The sequence below is a fragment of the Macaca fascicularis genome, chromosome 8, assembly GCF_037993035.2.
Source record: "Macaca fascicularis isolate 582-1 chromosome 8, T2T-MFA8v1.1".
NCBI lineage: Eukaryota > Metazoa > Chordata > Mammalia > Primates > Cercopithecidae > Macaca > Macaca fascicularis.
Genome location: NC_088382.1, coordinates 113,424,952 through 113,437,612, shown reverse-complemented (window position 1 = coordinate 113,437,612; position 12,661 = coordinate 113,424,952). Strand labels below are relative to the sequence as shown.

Sequence of the window (12,661 nt, the reverse complement as noted above, 5' to 3'; positions counted from 1 at the left end):
AGATGTGAATATCTGCATTTCAAGTAATACTAAAGGGTGTTCTCCAGGCTGAATAAAAAGTCTATCAGATGGAAATCTGCATCATCAGAAAAGAAACTTAAAATGAGGAATATGTGAATAAATGTAAAAGACTACTCATTTCTCTTGATTTGTTTAAAATATGTAAGACTGTTTAAAGCATTTCACATAAAATGGCACAATATAAACACTAAATAGATTGTGAATGATTGTAAATAGATTGTGAAAGTGCAACCAATAAGAACTAATGGTAAAGAATATATGTAGCTAATAAGCAAATAGGTAAATAAAAAATTGCAGCCATAAAAAAGGAATGAGATCATGTCTATTGCAGGGACATGGATAAGCTGGAAGCTAATATCCTTAGCAAATTAATACAGGAACAGAAAACCAAATACTACATGTTCTCACTTAAAAGTGGGAGCTAAACGATGTGAACACATGGACACACAGAGGAGAACAACACGCACTGGGGCCTTTTGGAGGGTGGAGGGTGGGAGGAGGGAGAGGATCAGAAAAAATAACTGATGGGTACTAGGCTTAACACCCAGGTGATGAAATAATCTGTACAACAAACTCCCATGACACAAGTTTACCTCTGTAACAAATCTGCACATGCACCCCTGAACTTAAAATAAAAGTTTAAAAAAATGAGTTCCACAACGTATTCATATAATTCAAAAACATGGCAGGAAGAAGCAAAAATAAAAGTGGAACAAAATCCATAAAACAAATACCTAAATTCAAATATATCAATAATTATATTAAATGTTAATGAACTAAATACTCTATGTAAAAGGCAAAAATTGTCAAAGTGGATGAAAAAAGTAAGAGCCAATTATGCTCTTAAAGTGATAAAAGATACATTTTATATTAAAGTCACAGATACATTGACAGTAAATGACTAGAAAAAGACACACTAGAGAAACAGTATGCATACATGGTTATATTAATATCAAATAAGATGTTTTTGTTTTTGGAACAGGAGCATTTTTCACTAGTGAGACAAAAAAAGGAAAAGACATAGGGTGCTGAGCTATCCTAGTGATCTCCCTGACCACCTTCAACTAAGGGTTAGACCCATGAGACAAAAACAGGACTCTGAGGCTTTTTGTGAGTACATAGATCCAGCTGAGGCTGAAACTAGTACTATCAGTTTTGTTTTGTTTTGTTTTCAGTTACGTGAACTGATACTCTTTTTCCTTAAGCCATTTTTAGTTGGGTTTTCCATTTCAGCGAAAGAATAATCACTGGTCAGGACTCTACCTGAGCCTCACTTTCCTTAATGGTATAACGAAACTTGTAAGTTAATACTATTAACTACCAAAGACAAGCTTACAAAAATTAGACTTCATATCATTATGAAAGCAAAAAGCAAAGGAAGCAAAGCAAGGTGTGAAAATTCTCTGGAGCTCCTCTGTGTTCAGAGTAGGCCAATTGGCTGAGGTCAGGGCTCAGTGAAGCCTAGGATCTGGCTTGGACTATTCAGAGTTACACAATTAGAAAGGACCACTGACCTTGAGTCACTCTGAGACTGGTTTTTCTCCAATGAGTGTTCCCTGACACTATGTGTTATTAGCCACGCAGAAGGAAAAGAAAAGCCCTCTTGCAGGTCAAAGATGAGGCTTCTCACCGCTTTTCTCTTTACTTTGATATGTGTCTTTTAAAAAAATCATTGACTATTCATATTTGGAAGGGGGAGTAAATGCTGTAAACTAAGAATAAACATAGAACAAGTACAAAAAAACATTAATATTAATAAGACTTATACACAAACAGTAATACCAAGGAAACGAAAAACATTTCACAAAGCCTTTCCTATAATGTCAATTAATCAAGAAAACATAGGCCAGGCATGGTGGCTGATGCCTGTAATCCCAGTACTTTGGGAGGCCGAGGCAGGAGGATCACTTGAGCTCAGGAGTTCGAGACCAGACTGGGAAACACAGTGAGACCTCATCTCTAGAAAAAATAAACAAAATTAGCCAGGTGTGGTGGCTTGCACCTGTAGGCCCAGCTACTCAGAAGGCTGAGGTGGGAGGATTGCTTGAGCATGGGAAGATGAGGCTGCGGTGAGTCAAGGTTGTACCACTGCACTGCAGCCTGAGCAACAGATCAAGACCCTGTCTGAAGAAAAAAAAAAAGAAAAGAAAACATAAATATCACAAATGTGTAGATATCCAGTAACAGAGCTTTAAGGCACATAGAGCAAAAGCTGACAGAATTAAACAGACAATAAATTCTATAATCATAGTTAAAATTTTTTAACACATTTCTCTCAGCAATTGAGAGAAAAAATAGGATAAAAAGTCATTGAGACATAAGATCTGAACAACACTATTAAACATCATGACATAATTGATATTTATAGATCACAACATCCAGCAAGTACAGAATACACATTCCTTTCAAATACATGTGGAATGTTCAAGATAGTCCTCACAGTAGGCAGTAGAACCAATACCAATAATCTTAAACTGATTGAGATTATACAGGTATGTTCTCTCTTTAGAATAAAATGTCATCATAAAAAATAGTAAGATATTTCTCTCACCAGAATAAAATATTATCATAAAAAATAATATTTTTAAATTAAATCTTTAGAAATGACCACACTTTAAAATAATTCATGAATCAGAAGAAATCATACAGTTCCACCTTCCGAAGCTTTAAAAAGAACAGGAAATTAAATCCATAATAAGTAGAAGAAAAGGAGTAATTAAGGCAGGAACAGTAATCATTGAAATGGTAGATAAACAAGAGAGAAAAGTAACAAAATCAAAAAAAAAAAAAAGATGATACATTCCTAGGTAAACTGATAGGCAAATGAGAGAAAGATCACACATCACAAAATAACAGTATCAGAATAAAATAAGGGTAATCACTATCAGATCCATAGATATTAACAAGATATAAAGAAATATGAAATTTATAACAACAAATTAGTCAACTTAAATAAAAATAAAAATTTACTGAAAAACATAACTGACCATATTGAGAAAGATTGAACAGAAAATCTCATCAATCCTATCTTAAAGAAATTGAATTCTTTTTAAAATTTTTAGTATTTTTGTCATCATATTGTTATCATCTTTTTCTTTCCAACTTTAATTTTCAGTTTGGGGGTACATGTGCAGGTTTTTTACATGAGTAAACTTGGGGATCTGGTATATAGACTATTTCATTACCCATGTAATGGGCATAGTACCTGATAGGTAGTTTTTCCATGCTCATTCTCCTCCTATCCTCCATCCACAAGTAGACCCCAGTGTCTACTCTTCCCTTCTTTGTGTCCATGTGTATTCAAGCTTAGCTCCGATTCGTAAGTGAGAACATGCAGTATTTGGTTTTGTGTTCCCACATTAAATTGGTTAGGATAATGGCCTCCAACTCGATCTATGTTGCTGCAAAGGACATAATCTCATACTTTTTATGGTTGTATAATATTCCATGATGTATACGTATATTTTCTTCATCGAGTCTATTATTGATGGACATCTGAATTGATTCTATGCTTTTTCTATTGCGAATAGTGCTGCAATTAACATATGCATGCATGTGCCTTTATGGTAGAACAATTATATTCCTTTGGGTATATACCCAGTAATGGGATTGCTGAGTTGAGAAATCTCCAAACTGCTTTCCACAGTGACTCAACAAATTTATGTTCCCAACAACAGTGTATAAACATTCTGTTTTCTCCACAACCTTGCCAGCATCTGTTATTTTGACTTTTTAATAACAGCCATTCTGACTGGTGTAGATGGTATCTCATGCTGGTTTCTGATTTGCATTTCTCTAATGATTAGAGCTGTTTAACATTTTTTAAACTATCAACAGTATTTTGCACAAAATTAGCCAAAAAAAAACCAAAAACACCACGATTCTTAAATTCTCATAGAACCAAAAAAGAGCCCAAATAGCCAAAGCAATCCTTAGCAAAAAGAACAAAGCTAGAGGCATCATCACACTATCCAACTTCAAACTATACTACAAGACTACATTAAACCAAACAACATGGTACTGGTACAAAAACAAATATAAAGTCCAACAGAACAGATTACAGAACCCACAAATAAAGCCACACAACTACAACCATCTGATCTTCAACAAAGTTGACAAAAAAAAGCAATGGGGAAAGGGGACTCCGTATTCAATAAATAGTGCTGATATAACTGGCTAGCCATATGCAGAAGATTGAATCTGGACCCCTTCCTTTCACCACCTACAAAAATCAACTTAACACGGATTAAAGACATAAATGTAAAACCCAAAACTTAAAAACAAACAAACAAACAAACAAACAAAAAAAAAACAGAAAATACCATTCTGGACTAGGACCTGGCAAAGATTTCATGACATAAAGGCTCCAAAAGCAATTGCAACTGAACCAAAAATTGACAAGTGGGACCTAATTAAACTAGAGAGCCTCTGCACAGCAAAAGAAATTATCAACAGACACCTACAGAATGGGAGAAAATATTTGTAAACTATGCATTTGACAAAGGTCTAATATCCAGAATCTATAAGGAACTTAAACAAATTAACATGCAAATACCCAAAACTCCATTAAAACATAGGCAAAGCACATGAGCAGACACATCTCAAAAGAAGACATACACGCAGCCAAAAAAATTGAATACTTTATCAAAATTTTCACATACACAAAACTTTATGTCCAGATGGTTTTGCTGGTGAATTCTATCAAATATTTAAGGAATAAATAACACCAATCTTGATACCAACTGTTCATCCAGTAGAGAAAAAGCAAATGCCAAACTCATTTCATGAGATCAAAATAACCCCAATGCCCAAACCTGTCATGGACATTTCAACTTAAGAAAACTAAAATCTCTCATGAACATAGATGCAAAAAAAAACCTATGAAAATCACAGAAAATCTACACCAGCAATATATAACATGGAAAATATCCCATGAGGTGGTATTTAACCCAGAAATGCAAAGTTGGTTTAATATTCAAAAACTAAACTTATACAATTAGCATTATTATGGAATCAGGAATAAGAATTATATAATAATTTCAGTTAACTGAAGACAAAGCACTTCACAAAATGCACACCCTTTTATTTTTATTTATTTATTTTTTTTGAGATGGAGTCTCACTCTGTCACCCAGGTTGGAGTGCAGTGGCACGATTCTTAAAAATTCTTTTTAGGCTGAGGCAGGAGAATGGCGTGAACCCAGGAGGCGGAGCTTGCAGTGAGCCGAGATCGCGCCACTGCACTCCAGCCTGGGCAACAGCGTGAGACTCCGTCTCAAAAAAAAAAAAAAAAAAAAAAAAAAAAAAAAAATTCTTTTTAAGAATTTAAGTAGCACTATCTCGGCTCACTGCAACCTCCGCCTCCTGGGTTCAAGTGATTCTCCTGCCTCAGTCTCCTGAGTAGCTGGGATTAGAGGCACACACCACCATGCCTGGCTAATTTTTGTATATTTAGTAGAGACGGGGTTTCACCATGTTGGTCACGCTGGACTCGAACTCCTGACCTCTTGATCTGCCTGCCTCAGCCTCTCAAAGTGTTGGGATCACAGGCGTGAGTCACCGCGCCTGGCCCATTTGTGATTTTTTTAAAAAAACTATTATTTAACAAAGAGACTCTCACAACTTCTGTTTGACATTATACTGTTGGTTCTATGCATTATAATAAGGCAATAAAAAGAAATAAAAAGCATAAATACTGGAAAAGAAATAAAACTGTCTCTGCAAATGACATGATTGTTTACAAGGAATAGCATAACAAATCTACAAAGCAACTATTAGAACTAGTAAGTGAATTTGAAAAAGTTAAAAGATAAAAGGTTAATATTAAAAATAAGATTTTAATATACTAGCATCAAACAACTGGATATTGAAATTTTAAAAAGAATTCCATTTATAATGAGTAAAAAACTTAAAATATGGAAATTATCACAAAGTCATACAAGATCTCTACTCTAAAAACCATGAAACATTGTTTGGATAAATTTAAGGAGACCTAAATAAATGAAGAGATACAACACTGGAAGACTCAATGTTAAGATGTTATTTCTCTCCAAATCAATCTACAAAAATACATTGCAATCCGAGATTTAATCCCAGCAAACTTCTCAAATCAAAATTAACAAGGTGATTATAAAAAATATATGAGGCTGGGCATAGTGGCTCATGCCTGTAATCCCAGTGCTTCGGGAAGCCAAGGCAGAAGTATAGCAGATAGCCTGAAGCCAGGAGTTCCAGAATATCCTGGGCAATATAGCAAGACAAAAAAAAAAAAGTTTTGTCTCTACAAAATTCTACAAAAATAGTTCTAGCTCCTGGGAGGCTGAGGAAGAAGGATCACTTGAGTCCAGGAGTTGGAGGCTGCAGTGAGCTATGATCACACCACTGGGTGACAGAGACCTTATCTCAAATATATATATATTTGAAATATATATATGCAGAAGACCTGGACTATCTAACCTATTGGACAAAAAGAACAAAGGTGGAGGATTAACACTGCCTGACATCAAGATTACAAAAAGTAAGACTGGCGTATTGCACAGATCAGAAATAGAACCATGCTTATACAACTATTCAATTTTCTACAAATGTGACAAATCCATCCAATGAGGAATAGAAACCTTTAAGCCTTTTCAGCAAATGGTAATGCAATAACTGGATATCCATCCAGAAAAAATATTAATCTTGACCCTTACCTCACACTATATGCACAAAAATTAATTTATGATGGATCATATATGTTAACCAAAAAGCTAAAACTCAAGCTTCTGGAAGATACAGAGAAAGATAGTTTCCTGACTTAGGGGTTAACAAGAATTTTTAGAGAGCAAACAGAAAATAAAAACCACAATGGAAGACAATTACTAAATCACATTTTAGCAGAACTAAAACTTCTGCTCATCAAAAGGCATTGTTAAGAAAATAAACAGGCAAACCACAGAATGGGAGAAAACATACATTATATATATATATACATTCACTTACTAGTGAATTTAATAAAAACATAGCCTAATTTTTAAAATATTGGACACTTTACAAAGGAGGATACACAAATAGCCAACAACAGTATGAAAAAGTTCTTGGAGTTGTTAGTCATGAGGCAAATATAATAAAATTATCATAAGAAGATGCCACTATAAACTCACCAGAATGATAAAAATTAAAAACCTATATCACCAAATGGTGGAAAGCATATGGCATCACCAAAATCTTCAATCATTGTTGGTGGGAGTCTAAAACTTCTTTCAATAAAGAAAATACTTAAAAACTGTAGATAAGTACCATTTAAATGTGTTTTTAAAAATGATGTGGCATTATGAAACTAAACATACACCCACCCTATGATCCACAAATTTCTCTTTTAGTTATTTGCCCAAGAGAAATAAAAATAGATGACCACAAAAAGACTTACGTGAAAGTGTGGTATATTCATAAAAAGAAATACTATTCAGCAATGAAAAGGAAAAAACTACTCACACATGCCACAATTATGAATGAATGTTTTAAAACTATGCTGAGTAGGCTGGAGGCAGTGGCTTATGTCTAATCCCTGCACTTTGGGAGGCGAGGCAGGTGGATCGCCTGAGCTCAGGGTCTTGAGACCAGCCTGGGCAACATGGTGAAACCCTATCTCTACCAAAAAAAGAATTAGCTAGGCATGGTAGCACATGCCTGTGGTCCCAGCTTCTCAGCAGGCTGAAGTGGAAGGATCAGTGGGGGAGGTTGTCATGAGCCGAGATCACATCACACTGCACTCCAGCCTAGGTGACAGAGTGAGATCACATCAAAAAACAAAAATAAAAACAAAAAAATAGATGAAATTATGCTGAGTAAAGTGCCTTACCAAAAAAGAGTAGCTTCTATAAAATTTGATTATGTGAAGTTTCAGAACAAGCAAAACTAATCTACACTAGTGGGGAAAAGCAGTACAACAGTTGGTTCTGGAGGCTGAGGAGAGTGGGTATTGACTGGGAAGGAGTGTGAAGAATATAACTGTGGGAATTCAGAGATTAATAAATATGTAGCCCCTAACTCAAGGAGCTCTTAGGACAGCAACTTTACCAGTAACACATAGCCAGTAAGCAGCAGACCCTAGATAGGAGCATAACTGCTATGTTCAATACTACCCAACACAAAGCTACAACGTGTAGTAGAAAAATCAGGCACAAATAAATCCTTACTTAAACGCAGCAGTTTTCCTTGTCCTTTTCCATTAACTCTATGTCTGACATTTCAAAGGACTTACAATGAAATGAAAAGTTTAAAGCCATGTAAGTAACTGTCCTGAGTTTAAGTAAGCAGCTGGACTTTAGTTTGTTCAAGAGTAAAATGACAGCAGTAGAATAAAAAAGTCTCCAAATGTGTTTCTTAGAACCAAACATGGGTCCCATGTCCCACTTTCTGTACCGGAGTTGCTCTACTTTTATCTGCTTTACATATTGAGTTAGACCTTGAAAGTGTTCTCTGCCCAAAACAGAAAGCATAGTTTAAAAAATACTAGGCAAAATAAAGAGCCCTCATATTTTAAGATACTATAATTTTTAATGTGCAATGGGTTTTTCTATTTTGCCCTATAAGAAATGTTCACACATTTTTCTAAAATACTTACAATTTCTCAAATTTGAAAGCACAACTAAAATTGTGGAATTATTTTGTTGGGGCCATGAATTTTTTGTGAGTAATTCATAGATGGATAAGAAGAAAGCCTATAGCCCACATGAAACGAATTCATTTTACTATTTAGTGAGTAGTGCCAGAATTAAAGAAGTTTACTAGTAATTATTTCTAACTTTCAAAATCCTTTATGATCACACAGAAGTTGAAAATTTAAAAGTAGAGTTAACATTTACCTGTCAGTCATCACCAAAAGCAGTAGCTTTATAAAACTGTTTTCAATAAAGAAAATGCTTAAAGACTGTAGATCAGTGTCAGATTAAGGACCTATACTAATAATTGTAGTATATCGCTAAGGTCCACAGGTAAATATTCTTGTGAAAATACTAATGACACACGTATCTAAATCAAAAGCCATTTTGATTAGAAATCTAAATAGATAATTGTGTTACAAGCTTTTATGTCTATAATGAATAATGTTATAGTTATAAAAATATTTTATAATCACAATTATGTATGTTTAATAAAGTATATATATGTACATAAAATGTGTATATTAGATGACTGGGTGCTTTATAACTCGTAACACAGACGTTTCTTGCAATATGAAAAATCAGTTGTGCTGGAATCATACCAAGTCCAAACAAAGCACACTGTGTAGAGAGCACCCTGAGAACTATGAAAAGTAAGCATGTTGTTCTTTCAATGTCAAAGTAGTCATTAACGTACCATGATGAAGAATCATTATCTGTGCCAAAATTCCTGAACACTAATTACTGGTTTGATTATAAACCAAAGCAATAATAAATGCTACAGGAATAACTAAGAACTTCTGACCAAAAATAATACTAAATAAACATTTATTTAGCAAATCACATTTTACTTAAAATATTAATGTTTTAGAAAAGTGTCAATATTTCAATGGAAAAGAATCCACTTAAACTAAGTGAATTTAAGCTTTATATTTCACTTTTATAATTAGAGTAGCCCTGTAATTTACTTTCAAATCACAACACCTTTGAGAGAGAATAGTACTAATAATAATCACTGGATGACTGCAGGCATAAATTGGGAGTACTCCAGGCAAACTGGATCATATGGTTATCTTACTTGTAACTGAAAAAAAAAAAACTACAAATATTCTTCAGTCTACTAACATTTTTTCTTTTCTTACTTTTAAATATGAAAGTGTGCATATTTCATTGTACGTATATGGAGAGACTGTTTTTAATATCTACTCTAAATAAATTCCAGTTCTATTATGCCCCTGTGTGGCCAGAAGGCACAGCAAATTCACTGTCACACATTCAGTGGCAAAGAAATACATCTAGAGGAAAATACAGATCTCTTTATTGTATAAAAAAGATGGCTAAAAATTAGCAAATGGAAAAACTTAGAGGATGAATTTTATCACAAAAGATAGCCATCATTAGCATGTTTATTTGAATATTGCCCAAAGCAATTGATAACTCAATGCAGTGAACCATGCTAAAAAATATATCTTCTAGCATCTCAATATTTATGTTTGCTTCCAAAGACAAGCTCACAAAAATTAGATTTCATATTGAACTCAGTACTTGACTTTTTTATTAATGATAAAAGCAATTATCTTTGTGTCCTGATTAAGTAATTTCACTTGAGAGAGTTTACAATGAGAAAACTTGATAACAAAAAATTAAACTAAAGTGGCATTTCATCAAAACCTATTAAGTGAGTCAAGTGAGTTTATGCAGGATGAAGACAATTTTTTTTATAGACTTCCAGTTGTTTCATTTTAGCTGTAAAAGAACAAAGAATCCTGCTGCCTCCTTCATGCACTAAAATGGCACTCAAGAACCATACAATAAGAGAATAAGCTAAACACTTTAAGCATGAAAATAAGGTTTGTGCTGTATGGTTTGCAACAAAAAGTTAGTCTAAAATATTTTAATAATTATTACTCAGATATATTTCATTTAATCATTAGTTAATGAATTCACTTAACAATCTATATTAATCTCCAGTTGGGGGACTTATGACACATAGAGTATTATTGGTGGATTTAAAAATCTTTCCTCCTTTGACAAGTTGAACTTGGAAATTTTTCTGGAGCAGTTATTATGGAAGATTTTCATCCTTTAATGTTTTATTGCTAATATGTCATAGGAGTCAACTGCCTCACCATCTAAAATCCTAATGAAAGTTGAGTTGCAGTTTGGGAATAAGATTAGCTACCAAACAGGAGTCTTAATTTAAAAACTACTTGAAAGGGTCCCCTTTTAATAATATATTGTCTACAGATGATGCATAATACTATTCTAGTAATCCCTACTAGAAAGCAATTCAGAATAAAATATCTAATTGTCCAAATTGATGGCTATTTTTCTATCAATTTAAAGATCATAGTTAATGTCACAATACAAATACTGAATATTCCATGTCAACTACTCCAAACAATTAAATGATCACTACTCATGTACTAACAACCAACACTGTTCTTTCCAGAGGTGATAGTTATATAATTGATGCTTAAGAAGATCATAGAGGTCTAATTGAAAGGTCCATTATTCAGAAAAATATTTAAATTCTTGCATATGAGATATTTTGATGACATATTCAGGTCATTCTTCTTCCATGATTTTTTTGTTGAAGAATAATTTTTTAGTCTATATCTTTACTTTCCACTTTAGTGTTAACTAAAATGTTAATACCTATGCAGGATGCATAGGCACTTATATTGTTTAAAAGAATATAAGCAGAATAAAAGGTTTAAAAGACCCTTGTATCTAAACTGAACACAAAAAATAACCAAAAAATTAAAATATGTGGAAGCATAAAATTCATATACTTATTTTTTCACTCATCATACTTGTAAAACAATAACTATTTGCAGAACTTTTTGATTGATTTTAAAAGTAAATCAAGTAGCTGATCATTTATGAAGATGCATAGATGTATTTGTGATATAAGGTCACATGATTTTTAAAGACTAATAAGTTAAGGACATATAAAGGCAGAGATTTTTTCCCCTAAAGCAAGATAAATTCTTTATTGATTAATTGGTAGTTTGGGATAATTTCAAATAATAATACAAGTTAAACTATATTGGTCATATAGAGAAGTATTAAAAACTTCATAGTCTAATGTTTAAGGGCAGTAGCATAAAAGTCCAGATTTTAATGACAGCTTTAAAGGCTCTTACTGAAATTAGAGGCATGCAAACAATAAAAGAAATTTGAAGCCAAAGCAAGTACACAGTGATAGGTATGCACACAATTTCCTAAAAAAATAGTTATTTTCAGATTTTTAAATTAATAATACTTACTTTAAAACCAATTCCTTATGATGCTGTTAATAGCATAATTTCTATACCTAAACCCTAATATTAATACGTTTACACACAAATTCTTAGCATTAAAAAAAAAAGATAGAATTAAAACAAGGAAAAGGTTTATAAAGGATGAATACAAATCCTAAAACTCTGGTAGCTTCAGGACATGGAAATTTTTAGAAAGCCATACTTGCTTTTTAATTTAAATATAACATAAAATAGATATTTTTTCATAAATTATAGACACTAAAGTGATGTATTACTTTAAAAAAGGAAAAAAGCATCTTAAAATATAGATATCCAATTTAGCATATCCTAACATTTCATATACGGTTTTATGTTTTTAATTAGTCTCAAGATAAAATATAAACAAAATCCAATTCATTTATTGAATAAAACTGAATTGAGGAAAGAAAGTGAAATTTTATAAGAAATAGATATGTTATTCCATATTCAAAGTAAAGGTTGTAAATATACTTATCATCAGTAAACATTTTAAATGCCAACAAATTTTAAAAGACTTGTTTTCATTTGCTAAATTAAGATACATATTGTATAACAGGTATTTTTTTAATCTCCAAAACAAGATGCCTCACATTGTGCAGAGATACTAAAAAGAAGAGACGAGTAAATCATTCAATATTTTATGCACTATTAGTTCCCCATCAGTTTCCAGAAGGTTTCAGTGCATTGCCATGTTCACAGAATTTCTTTCTCAGTC

The 12,661-nt window shown here is 32.8% G+C and overlaps 1 protein-coding gene across 48 annotated transcripts in view; it reads right to left on the bottom strand.

Moving 5' to 3' along the window:
• The window catches only part of RIMS2 (regulating synaptic membrane exocytosis 2), a 753,111-nt gene that overhangs the window by 437,053 nt on the left and 303,397 nt on the right, over window positions 1–12,661 (bottom strand). The gene's annotated exons all lie outside the window — the stretch shown is intronic.